At 41.0% G+C, this 12,494-nt stretch overlaps 1 non-coding gene across 1 annotated transcript; it reads left to right on the top strand.

Moving 5' to 3' along the window:
* The first annotated feature begins 6,085 nt into the window (after positions 1 to 6,085).
* LOC141650842 (small nucleolar RNA R71) lies at positions 6,086 to 6,193 on the top strand. Its single transcript, XR_012546854.1, has one exon. It is a non-coding gene; the product is annotated as a small nucleolar RNA R71 (small nucleolar RNA).
* Positions 6,194 to 12,494: the final 6,301 nt, after the last annotated feature.

Below are 12,494 nucleotides of genomic sequence, written 5' to 3'. Positions count from 1 at the left end.
AAATTCTTGTCATCAGGAGGCTTTCATTTTCTCCCGTCTCCTTCAAATATGGAGATGATGGTAGCATTTGGATTTATCAATCCTTCAAGAATAGAAGGAAAATTTTCATAGCATTGATGATGGGATAGCTTAGGAATTGAGATTGTGGGTGCCAAGTCTCCACAAGTAAGCTCATTCATAACTTTGTTCTTGAGCTTCTCTACCAAGTACCTTTTATATAACAAATTAACCTCTTGGAGAAGGTTTACCATATCATCTCCAATAATCGTAGGTTCCACGGTGGGTTCGAAAAGGTCTTCATAGTCAATAGGAAAGAGACATTCATCTTCTCCATGGAAGCATACCTCAAACTTCTCAAGGATGGGTTCCTCAAGTGAGGCAATCTCACAACTTCATTCCTCTTCTTCATTCAATAAGTCATTGCAAGACACATGTTCTGCATAAGCTTGTTCCATAGGCTTGTCATCATCGCTATCTTCATATGAATCATAAATGGGGGCTTCACTCCTCCTCATTAACTCTTTCTCTAACAACTCAATGTTTACATCAAATGACACACCCTCATACTTACAAAGGCTAAGAGTATTTGGCTTACTCAACCTCATATCTTCTTCATCAAATACTAAACTTTCATACTCACAAGAGCTCAAGTAGATTGACTCTTCCCACTTGACATCTTCCACATCAAAGGTCATTACCTCAAATTCACATTCATGGTCAATGATCAAAAATTGGTGACGAGTGGTTGGTTGGATTGCCTTCATTTGGGCAATTTGAATTGCCAACTCCTCACCATGGGTAACAATGCTTTGAAGAACATTGTTCCTATTTTGGCTCTCTTCTAGCACTTGTGAAGAACTTTCGTTGGTCTCCCATCATTTGGAGAACCACATTTTAAATGTCAAAGTCATTCTCATCTTCTTGTTGTGTGTGGGTGTGGAAGTGGTTATATTGTGGCATTTTGCATTGGTTGTAATATGGGTCTTGGGTGGGTGGTTGTTGCGGATATTGGATGTGGGGATTTTGATGGGAAACATTAGGGTAGTAGTTAGGACTTTCATTGTATGAATTGTAAGGTAGGTTTGTGTTGACTTACTCCTCAAACTCCCCATACCCATTATAGCCATACTCAAAAGATCAACTACTTACTCCATGTGTCAAGTCTTGAGCCATCATCATATTTAAGACAAGGAAACAACTACAATCAAGGAAACTACAAAATGGTAAGAACGACCTTGAGGAACAAGTTCCTCAAGGTTAGAGCACAACTAAAATAGACAAACAAACAAGAACCTCACCACAAAACACCGTCCCCGGCAACGACGCCATTTTCATGAGCGTTGTCAACGTACGCTCAATCAAACACATTTATATTCTCAACAAATAACTAGTAAGTGGTTAATTCGAGGTCGATCCACGGGACGGTGTGCTTTGGGTTGTAAGTCTATCTATCTCAATTTATGCTAGTGTCACAATTATTGGGGTTTGAGGTTGTATTCTAAACTTTGACAAGGAAATGTAAACAAATGAAGAACAAGACAAGTAAATAGAAATTGAGGTGTAAACAAATGATTAAAAGCACTAGGATGTCATGGGATCATAGGGGAATTATGGTAAGATAGCATAAATGAATCATATGGATGCAAGTAATTATTATTGTTGGAATCAAGTTAGTGTATATCTTACAATTCCTAGGGAAACATAGGTCTCGGAGCCGAGTTGGTCAACACTTTACAACACCTACAAGTCGACTTGGTTTTTCCTATTCATAGTGAGATAACATAAATGAGTCCTAGGAAGGTTTGGGTCCCGGAGTCGAGTCAGTCAAGACTTTACAACACCTACAATTGACTTAATTATTCCTATTCAACTATATGCATGGTCTAACAAGCCTTGAGTTGGTTTATGTCTTAAAAGTCTTGTTGAAAGGGTAAGAGAATCAAGCTAGGTTGTCAATTAAGTAATTCATCAAACATGTTATGTGCATAAGTTGAATGAACAATAAGCAAGCATTCATATAAACTCATTAAGCATAAATTTACCCCATGATTAACTCCCCTAATCCCCCTCTAATCCTAGTTAAGGAACTACTCACTCATTATCATGGAAAACATGTTATCAATTGTGTCAATCATATTAACAAGTATAAACATGATGAAAGAGTGAAGTAATAAGCAATAAAGAGTAAAGATTAAAGATATTATACCAAACTTAAGATGAACAAGTGGAAAGGAAAGAATAATAGAATAAAACTTGATTGATTGATGAAAAGTTGTCAATTCTCCAATGATAACCCAATAATCTTAAATTACCCAATAATAAATCTTGAACAATAATTGAAGAAAGATTATGGTGCAATTTGTGGAATGATTAAATGCTAATCTATTCTAATCTACTCCTAATCTAATCTAAAAGAGCATTGCCTACACTAAGAGGACTTAATCTTCTCTAAATACAAGAGGGGTATATATAGTAGTACAAGGATTAGGTTAACTAAGGGGTTAAATGACGATTAAGCCCCTTGAAAGAAGATTAGTGCCTTGCAAGTCCCAGGAGGAAGCGCACGACTCCCCATGATTAAAACAATATTCCTGCCAAATAAATCGCTTGTCCTGCCTTGGGGACACCCGTCCTGACTGGGGACACCCGTCCTGAGCTTGGGGACGCCCGTCCTAACGATCAGCTTATCTATTTGGGCTCGGATTCTAAAACGGGCGTCCTTTTCTCATCCGGACTCCTATTGGAATGATTCAAAAGCCTAGACCGCTTGATTTTTCGACGCTGTTTCATCTATCATAGTTTCAGAGCCAAACAAACAACTCTTGGTTTGGTTACAAGCAATTTACTCTTGTCATGGCTCCCTTCTCGTCATCCTTGCTCAAAAACTTGTGGGGATTGATTCTTGGGTCGTGGGAGTTGTCCTTCATTACCTTAAAACTTGATTTATTGAACTATGGCCTTTAGCCTTTTTTTTTGGTGAAATGTGAGAATATATTAAGATCAAAAAGACTAATTACAAGAGAGTTTCGAGTAATAGTCAAAACTATTACTCATAGGCAAAGATAAACAATTAAACCAGGGCCTCTATGCATAAACATTACATGACTACTCATACTTCTAGCATACTTATAGTATGCCCCATTTTGCCAGCCATATCTTATCAGTGCTTGATATTGGCTCCTTGAGTTTCCTTCTGATTCTGCTCCTGACTTCATCAATGATATGCTCAGTCACCTTCTCTGGTTTAAGCAGTACATGATTCATCCTGGCACTATTTTTTTGTGTCCATACCTGGTAATAGCAAGCAGCCAACACTATGTAATGAACTTTCTGCTTCAGGCACACTTTGGGAGGCAGTATTCCCATACTCTTGTTAGTTTGCAGTGAAAATCCACACCAGAGCTCCATCTGCTGCAGTATTTGTTGACTGTATCTGCAATTAAAGAATAGATGCTCTTGTGTTTCAGTGTCACTGTCACAGATTAGGCATCTATCATCTGTACAGTAGCCAATTTTACACAGCTTTTCCTTCACATTCAATCCATTATTCATAATGATCCAAGCAATAATGGTATGTTTGGGGATGTTCCATTTGCTCTAAACCAGAGATACCCAGTCTTGCTTAGGCTGTTGCATCCTAAGCCATTCATAACCACTTCTGATGGAATACCCTCTTATGTCAGCAGTCCATTGTCCATCAGTGTACCCACCTTTCATCATATTCTTAACTTTACATATATTCTTCCAGGACCAGGCAGCATCAGCAGAAGGAACATGTTCATGCCAGTCCCTTCCTTTTAAGTACACTTGATTAATCCATCTAATCCAAAGTCTATCAGCCTTCCCATAAATCCAGTCAACCAACTTAGCAACTGTTGCATAGTTCCATACCTGTGCTTTCTTGATTCCCAGTCCTCCCTCATCTTTAGGTAAGGTAACCTTGTCCCAGGCAATAAGAGGGACTCTGTGATATTCAGCATTGCCATCCCATAGGTAATTTCTACAAATGCCTTCAATTCTCTTGATAATGATTTTTAGCAGGAGAAAGATACTTGCCCAATATGAATAGAGTGTGTTAAGAACAGAAAGATACGGCCTTTAGCCTTAGTCTTCTCTTCGACGCTTGGTCGTTGCATGTTATTAATTTAGCTGCGTTTCACTCCGTTTGGGCAAGGTTAGTGCTCCTCTTCTACAAAGGACACCAAACCTCATAGAATATGCATAATAAGAAGCTAAAGACAAGAAACGACCCTAATACACACTAAAAAGCATTGGAACTAGGCTAGTTAGGGGACTAAATGTGCGTAAATAGGAGTCACATCACCTAATTATGTAAGACTAACTACAACATCAACATAAACGACATCACATTATTGAAACTGAGTAGGATTAACCTACCTTTTAGCAGTCTCCTCAAGTTACTCGAATCCGGACCGAAACTGTCTTAAGCAACCGTCTCATCCTATACAAATCACATGATAACTATCACAATACATCCTATACTAATATATATACTACAAAACCCCTTATCATTACCCTTTAATTACCCCTATTACCTATGCTAATTACTAATTAATTACCCATAACGAATTCCCCCAAAAGTTAGGGTTTAAAAGACTAGAAAAGGGTAGATCTTTACTTACTAGATGAAGGAGATGGAGAAGAAGGTGGGAAACCCTCTAATCCAAGCTTGAATCCCAAGTAGTAGGTGTTTTTGAGGGTTTAGAGAGAAGGGAAAGTGTTTGGAGAGATAAGGAGGAAGGTGAAAATGATTTTAGCGTTAGGGAAGAAAAGAATTTAAATCCCGTATTCTAAAACAGCGTCACTCGACCGAGTACCGAGTCCACTTGGTCGAGTGGACTTACTCGGACGAGTAGCACTCTACTCGGTCGAGGGGACTCACTCGGTCGAGTATACTCTTCACTCGACCGAGTGGACCAACTCGATCCGCTGCAACACCACTTTGTCTAGTCTAGGTCTAGTGTAAGGCTATCCTTCCCTCTCGAGTGATCTCTTATTGATCTAAAGGTCCTCTCACACGCCCCAAGGTCTAACTACGAGTCCCACAAAGGCCGGTATTACACTTCACTAGCCTTCTTTTTGTCACTTCTCCCAAGCTTGGTCTCTTTACTTACCAGCTCATCATCCAAAGTTATGGATGGCTCATCATTACTCGTATCACTCCTCAATTGAATGGCATTAACCGTCTCATGTGGTTGTTCACTTTGGGGATGGTAAATGACCCGTCTTTCTTTGAGAGCTAGAAGGGGCTAGTTGAGCCATTTGTTGCTCTAACATTTTTATTGAGGCATTGTGAGCTTGATCACTCTTTTGATATTGAGCCACCAACTCGGTTTGAGCCTTTACCATTTGCATCACCAAGGCTTCAAGTTTATCCCCCCCCCCCCCTGGTTATTTTGTTGGCCATTTTGGGGTGGTGGACCTTGGTTTGGTTGGAAATTTTGTTGAGGTAGCCTTTGTTGTTGGTTTTGACTTTTATAGCTCAGTGGGTATTGTACCTTTGTTGTGGTGCAACATAGGTATTTTGTTGCTTTTGAGGTTGAGGACAAAAGTTTGTTGAGGTTGAGGGTTAAGCACATTGTTGCTTTTATAAGACAAGTTCGGGTGAAATTTTGTGTTGGGGTTATAAGTATTTGAAAATGTACCCGGTGGAAATGAACTTTGTCTAAAACTTTGAAAAGCATTTACCTCCTCAATAGTAGCTTGGCAATGAGCGGTGTAATGACCCGCACCTCCGACACCTTTGCAAACAACAATTTGACTAGTAGAGGACACGACATTCAATTGTTGAAGAGAGGAAACCGCATTTTGAGCCTCCAACTTTTCTTGGAGCAATAAGATTTGAGCTTTCAAAATGGTAGTGTCGAAAACTTCCTCTTTACCTTTGGTTGGGGTACTCCAGGAGTTGACATATTAGGCATCATGAATCGCCATGGATTCAATCGTGGCATGAGAATTATCCGTGTCAATTTGTTCAAATCGCCCATTGTTGGCGGAATCAAAAATTCTTCGGGAATCGGCACAACATCCATTGTAGAATGTTATAGCTAGGAACCAAGCATCCAACCCATTATGTGGGCATTGCCTTTGCAACTCCTTGTACCTTTCCCAAGCTTCATATAAGCTCTCTAGAGCTTGTAAACGAAATCCCGTGATTTGGCTCCTTAAGGTTTGAGTTTCCTGCGGTGGGAAAAACTTTTGATAGAAAGCAAGAGCCAAAGTTTCCCAATTGGTGATTCGCATGGCGGTGCGATCAAGGATATTGATCCATAGTTTTTCCTTGTCCTTCAAAGAGAAAGGGAAAAGTATTTCCCTAATTTAGGCTTGAGTGACACCCGTTTGCCGAATCATGCAGCAATAGTCACAAAAGTTTTGAACATGCAAATTGGGATCCTCCAAAGGACTTCCCCCAAATTGCTTCCTCTCCACAAGGCTAATAAAAGTCGGTTTGATCTCGAACTCCGGGGCGGTAATTTGGGTAGTAGTGATATCCGCCGAAACCATAGCCGCGGTGGCCTTAGAATGATCGGTAAGTTTCACCATCTTTTTGGTTGGAGATGGTGGTAGTGGTGGAGATAATGAACTAGAAACTTCCTCCTTTTAAAAAGCTTGAAGATCGTCTAAGTAAGACTTTCTTGCACTTCCAAATTGCACGAGAGAAGCGGCTTCTTTAATTTCTTTCAAAAACATCGTCTTCTACGCAAGGTTTTCTCGGGCTCGGAATCAGGTGAAAGCAATTCTCCAATGCAAGAAGACCTGGGCATAGGACAACAATCTCAAGAAATTTGTAAGCGACAGTCTCAAGGAACAAGTGTTCCTCAAGACAAAAGAAAACAAGATAGAAATCAACAATTCTAAACACAATAAGATCGTGCTCCCCAGCAACGGCGCCAAAATTTGATAGGTTTGTCATGTACCTAATCAAGGATAAAATTCCCTAGACATAAATGAATGTATTACAAGGGGTCGAACACAAGGAGATGGGAATTGCTCTATGAAATGCTATGAAGCGAGTTCTATCAAGGTCGATTACGATTGGTTGTTTGGTTGGTTTGAATACTTGTAAATAAAACGATGTAAAATATATGATAAAGAAGTCTAGGGGAGTCGTGTCACACATGCAATTGTATATAGATGTTCGTGCTAAAATCAGAATAAATAACATTGTTAATTGTTTATGTGACACCTCCATATACCAAGGAGCCTTAACAAGACCTTCCCTAGCATATAAGGGCATCACCACCTCGGTTGCCCGAGGACAGTAATAATCAAATGCCGATAAAAGAACAATTAAGTTGCATTACAGTGATTAACAAACTAAGATATACAAAGATACAGCTCGGACTACTATCAACTATGTGATCTACACTTTTGTCATGACTCGTAAAAGACTCATCCCGCCAAGTATCCAGCTATCATCCAAGATATCACCTGCTAAGACTGACTGCTCACCATAAGGGATCACGGCAGACACAACAGAAACAAACAGGAAGGCAAAACCACACAAGGTCAGTAACTGAAGAGACACACCAACCACTGACATAACAATGCAGACACAACAACACACACAACAGCCACATCTCCACCAATCAATCATCGTCACTGAATGTCCACTAGACCAGCCCTGCCAGTGGGGGACGGCAGCCGTTCCCACCTAAGCCCCGATCATCATACCGAGTGATAACCCTGTCCCATTAATGTGCACATCCCCTCCCGTGGCGGGTTCCACGGAGGGCAAAACTAGAGCGTGAAGCCACTCCCGCAAGTGACTCCACTCAGCCAAGGACGCAACTCGAGAACCAGAGATAACAACAACAACCAACTGTATCACAACAATGATGAACAAAACAACACAAAACTAACCAATTATCACAACCAGTCAACCACACCGACACTACATCAATCAACCACATCACGGACACTCTAGACAACCAACAGTACTGAGTAGGCGAACCTACCTTTAGCCAACTGTAGCGATTCCACGCCCGAGCACATGACACCAATCAACCAAGCAATACACCTATACAAACAGCACAATCATCCATCACAACCACTATAACCCTAACTGAAAACAACAACGACAATGATGATGATGATGACATACCTACGCATAGCATTCCGTCGTCAAGACCGCTACCCGACTCAAGCAACCCATCCCTACGGCACAAGCATCCTTAAAGGCTCCCATGGAAGAGGCTATGGTGAAGGGAAGAAGGAGATACGACATTTAGGTTTAGGGAAGAGAGGCGGAAATGATTTGCGGTTTCTCAAAACACGATATATAAATCCTCGCTGTAAAGACGTTACTCGATCGAGTAACTAACTTACTCGATCGAGTGGCACCTACTCGATCGAGCCTCCAAGCTACTCGATCGAGTAGCCTCGATTAGATCGAGTACCACACCCAAAACTCACCAAGTTACAAGACAAAGCGCATAAGGTTTCCCAAAGGTCAAGACATGTCACTGAGGTCGGTCAACATCGGTCAACGGGTCCCTAAAAGGGCGGGTATTACAGTCTTCCCCCCTTAAAAAGAACTTCGTCCCCGAAGTTCGACTCATCCTCTCCCGCATCGCCCAATAAAGACACTAAGGCCATCACCACCTCCTCACCCAACACAGGTCACATAACTGTTTAGAATTACCATCCCACTACGTATGTTCATCAAACATCATCATCCTCCACCTTATCACATAATGCACGACACGACTCCCAACTAAACACAAACTTCCCTTTGAACCACTGAACGTGTACCAAACACATGAACGATTAATTCAACTACCCCTTGCACTTACTACATGTTATTATGCAAACATACACCAACACCACTATCAAACTCTATACTTTCATTCATCACTTGGCACAATCACCAATTACAAAATACACAAAGCAACGGTCCTATCATCGATTCACAACGACATCTGTTTCATTCCACTCTATTATTTTAACCACACAACACAATTCTGCTAAAGATAACCGCACTACTGCTAACAACATGTCATTCTCATGACAACATAACGAATAATTACTGAAAATAAGGTACACAACATGCTATTTTATTAAACAATTATAAATTCTTACTCAATTGCACCATAACTACTATTAAACTATCCAAACAATCATATAAAGCTACTCAAACAATCGTTCACATACTTCTTTTTTTTTTTGCGACATTACTCTTCCCCTCTTAAAGGAACTTCGTCCCCGAAGTTTACCATCAAACAATTTCCCTATCCCTCAAACCGACACATATATACCATTTTGACATTACTCATAAACCACAACATTGATTGATATTGATATAACCTACTTTTGACATTACACAATTATAACTCGTATAAACGTAAAATCACATAAATTAGGTAGCACACCGCAGGATATATTATTACAACCTAGCAGCAAAGTCACCAATTATTTGGTATTCGGTCACATCGATTATGCCACCGCATTATAACATTGTATTCTACTTATCCAATTCAACTTGATATAGACTTCGAAGTAATACAAATATCACCGCGGATTGTGCAAAATGACTAATATGCATATTCGACTCAGTACAGCAACGACACTTTCTTGACAGTACGTACACATGACCCACATGATATATATCTATATGTATTCAGATGCAACCATTATCAACTTTGAACTACACCACCGCACATTGTATTACCTACATCAATGTGCTTTATCGATCCGACTAATATACATAACATTGAAAATTTCATCTATAACACAACACAACTACATGCAACTATGTCATCAACGGTGATGCGAAACAACGTTACTAAACACCCACAATTAGGATTAACATGATAACATCCAAAGATACGATGATTCAATTAAGTCTCAATTCGAAAAGTTCCTGTAACAATGACACTCGATCGAGTTGGTCAAGCACTCGATCGAGCTGGCCTTACTCGATCGAGCTCATCAGCTACTCGATCGAGTAAGCTGAGATCAGACTAACCATCTAATGCCATACCTGTAGTTACTCGATCGAGTGAGGGGCACTCGACCGAGTAACCAACAGGTCAAAAATCCCCAAAAGTCACATGTAAACTAAGCAATCATATAATCACGAGTCGGGATACTCTCCCGACCCTAAAATCCTGCACAAGAAGTCTGAAAATACTCAAAGTACGGCTTTGTGGCCAACCATACAAACCAAGATCCAAAAAGTATCAACCGAACTTTGTGACACCCCCATATACCAAGGAGCCTTAACAAGACCTTCCCTAGCATATAAGGGCATCACCATCTCGGTTGCCCGAGGACAGTAATTGTAACACCCCCATACTCCAAGTGCCTTACCAGGACCACTCAGGTATGAAGACATTACCATCTCGGTTACCCGAGGCAATGATAATCAAACAACAATAAAGAAACAATGCTTAATATAATAATTTAGTGAATAGTTACAATCCTCAAACCAAACCAAAAGTACGATACATTATTTCAAACTGACTGTCTAACTGAAAAGTAAATAAACTAAAGGCTACAAATGGAAGACTCCTATCATCATGTCATGGCATCCCAGCTATCCCAAGACTCATCTCAATACCTGCTCAATGTCTGCTCACCATCCCCGAATGGATCACCGCAGTTTACAAAACAACACCGGGTCGATACTAATCACACAATCAATATAGATAACAATAACAAGATAAATAGACACTTAATCACACACACACACACACACACCACCAACCAATTCCCATCATCTCAATACCGATTGTCCACCGGACCACCACAGCCAGGGGGGACCGCAGCCCGTTCCCACCTAAGCCCCGCTCATCATACCGAGCGATAACCCTGTCCATTAATGTGCACATCCCCTTCCGTGGCGGGTTCCACGAAGGGCGAAACTAGGGCGTGAAGTCACTCCCGCAAGTGACCCCACTCAGCCGAGAACGCATCTCGAGAACCATCAACAGCAATCACAACCACAAACACAGTACAATCATTATATCAAACAACCAAATACAACACATCACCAATATCCCATTATGGGACTAATACGAGTAGGAAATCCTACCGGAAAGCACAACGATCGAGACGGTATCAACAGCTGAGTCAAAAAGCCTCTTCTACGAACCCTCCTCCTATCATATAACACATAGAGGCTACACATCACATACTACACACAAAACCCCCAATCTCTAAATTAGGGTTTAACCAAACTTAACAAAACATTATAAAAATTATATTAAAAGCTTACCCTCGACGCAAGGAACTCAACGACACGAATAACGACAAGAACCGACCGTCGAACTCCGGAATTGCTAAGAATGCGATTAGGAAGATGAACTGGTTGCTTTCTCTCTTAAACAGGGTTTTAGGTTTTGTAAAAGTGATTTAAAACAATGACGACTATGTTTAAATACCTTAATCGCATAATTAACAAAACCCGAGAAAACTCCCCGTAAAACCGGACACTCGATCGAGTACCCAAGGTACTCGATCGAGTACCCCCTTACTCGATCGAGTACCCCAGCTACTCGATCGAGTACCCAACAGGTCAGAAACTATTTTATTTCGCAACTTACCCTTACTCGACAGAGTAAGGGCTACTCGATAGAGTACCCCAAGACTTATAAATACGGAGTATTACAGTAATAATCAAATGTCGATAAAAGAACAATTAAGTTACATTACAGTGATTAACAAACTAAGATATACAAAGATACAACTCGGACTACTATCAACTGTGTGATCTACACTTCTTTTATGACTCGTGAAAGACTCATCCCGCCAAGTATCCAGCTATCATCCAAGATATCACCTGCTAAGACTGACTGCTCACCATAAGGGATCACGGCAGACACAACAGAAACAAACAGGAAGGCAAAACCACACAAGGTCAGTAACTGAAGAGACACACCAACCACTGACATAACAATGCAGACACACCAACACACACCAGCCACATCTCCACCAATCAATCATCGTCACCGACTGTCCACTGGACCAGCCCTACTAGTGGGGGACCGCAGCCGTTCCCACCTAAGCCCCGCTCATCATACCAAGCGATAACCCTGTCCCATTAATGTGCACATCCCCTCCCATGGCGGGTTCCACGGAGGGCGAAACTAGGGCGTGAAGCCACTCCCGCAAGTGACTCCACTCAGCCGAGGACGCACCTCGAGAACCAGAGATAACAACAACAACCAGCTGTATCACAACAATGACGAACAAAACAACACAACACTAACCAATTATCACAACCAGTCAACCACACCGACACTTCATCAATCAACCACATCACGGACACTCTAGACAACCAACAGTACTGAGTAGCGAACCTACCTTTAGCCAACTGTAGCGATTCCACGCCCGAGCACATGACACCAATCAACCAAGCAATACACCTATACAAACAGTACAATCATCCATCACAACCACTATAACCCTAACTGAAACCAACAACGATAATGATGATGATGATGATGATGACATACCTACGCATAGCATTC

The sequence above is a fragment of the Silene latifolia genome, chromosome 3, assembly GCF_048544455.1.
Source record: "Silene latifolia isolate original U9 population chromosome 3, ASM4854445v1, whole genome shotgun sequence".
Classification (NCBI taxonomy): domain Eukaryota; kingdom Viridiplantae; phylum Streptophyta; class Magnoliopsida; order Caryophyllales; family Caryophyllaceae; genus Silene; species Silene latifolia.
The sequence above is the reverse complement of the archived record's forward strand: the minus strand, read 5'-3'. Positions and strand labels throughout refer to the sequence as shown.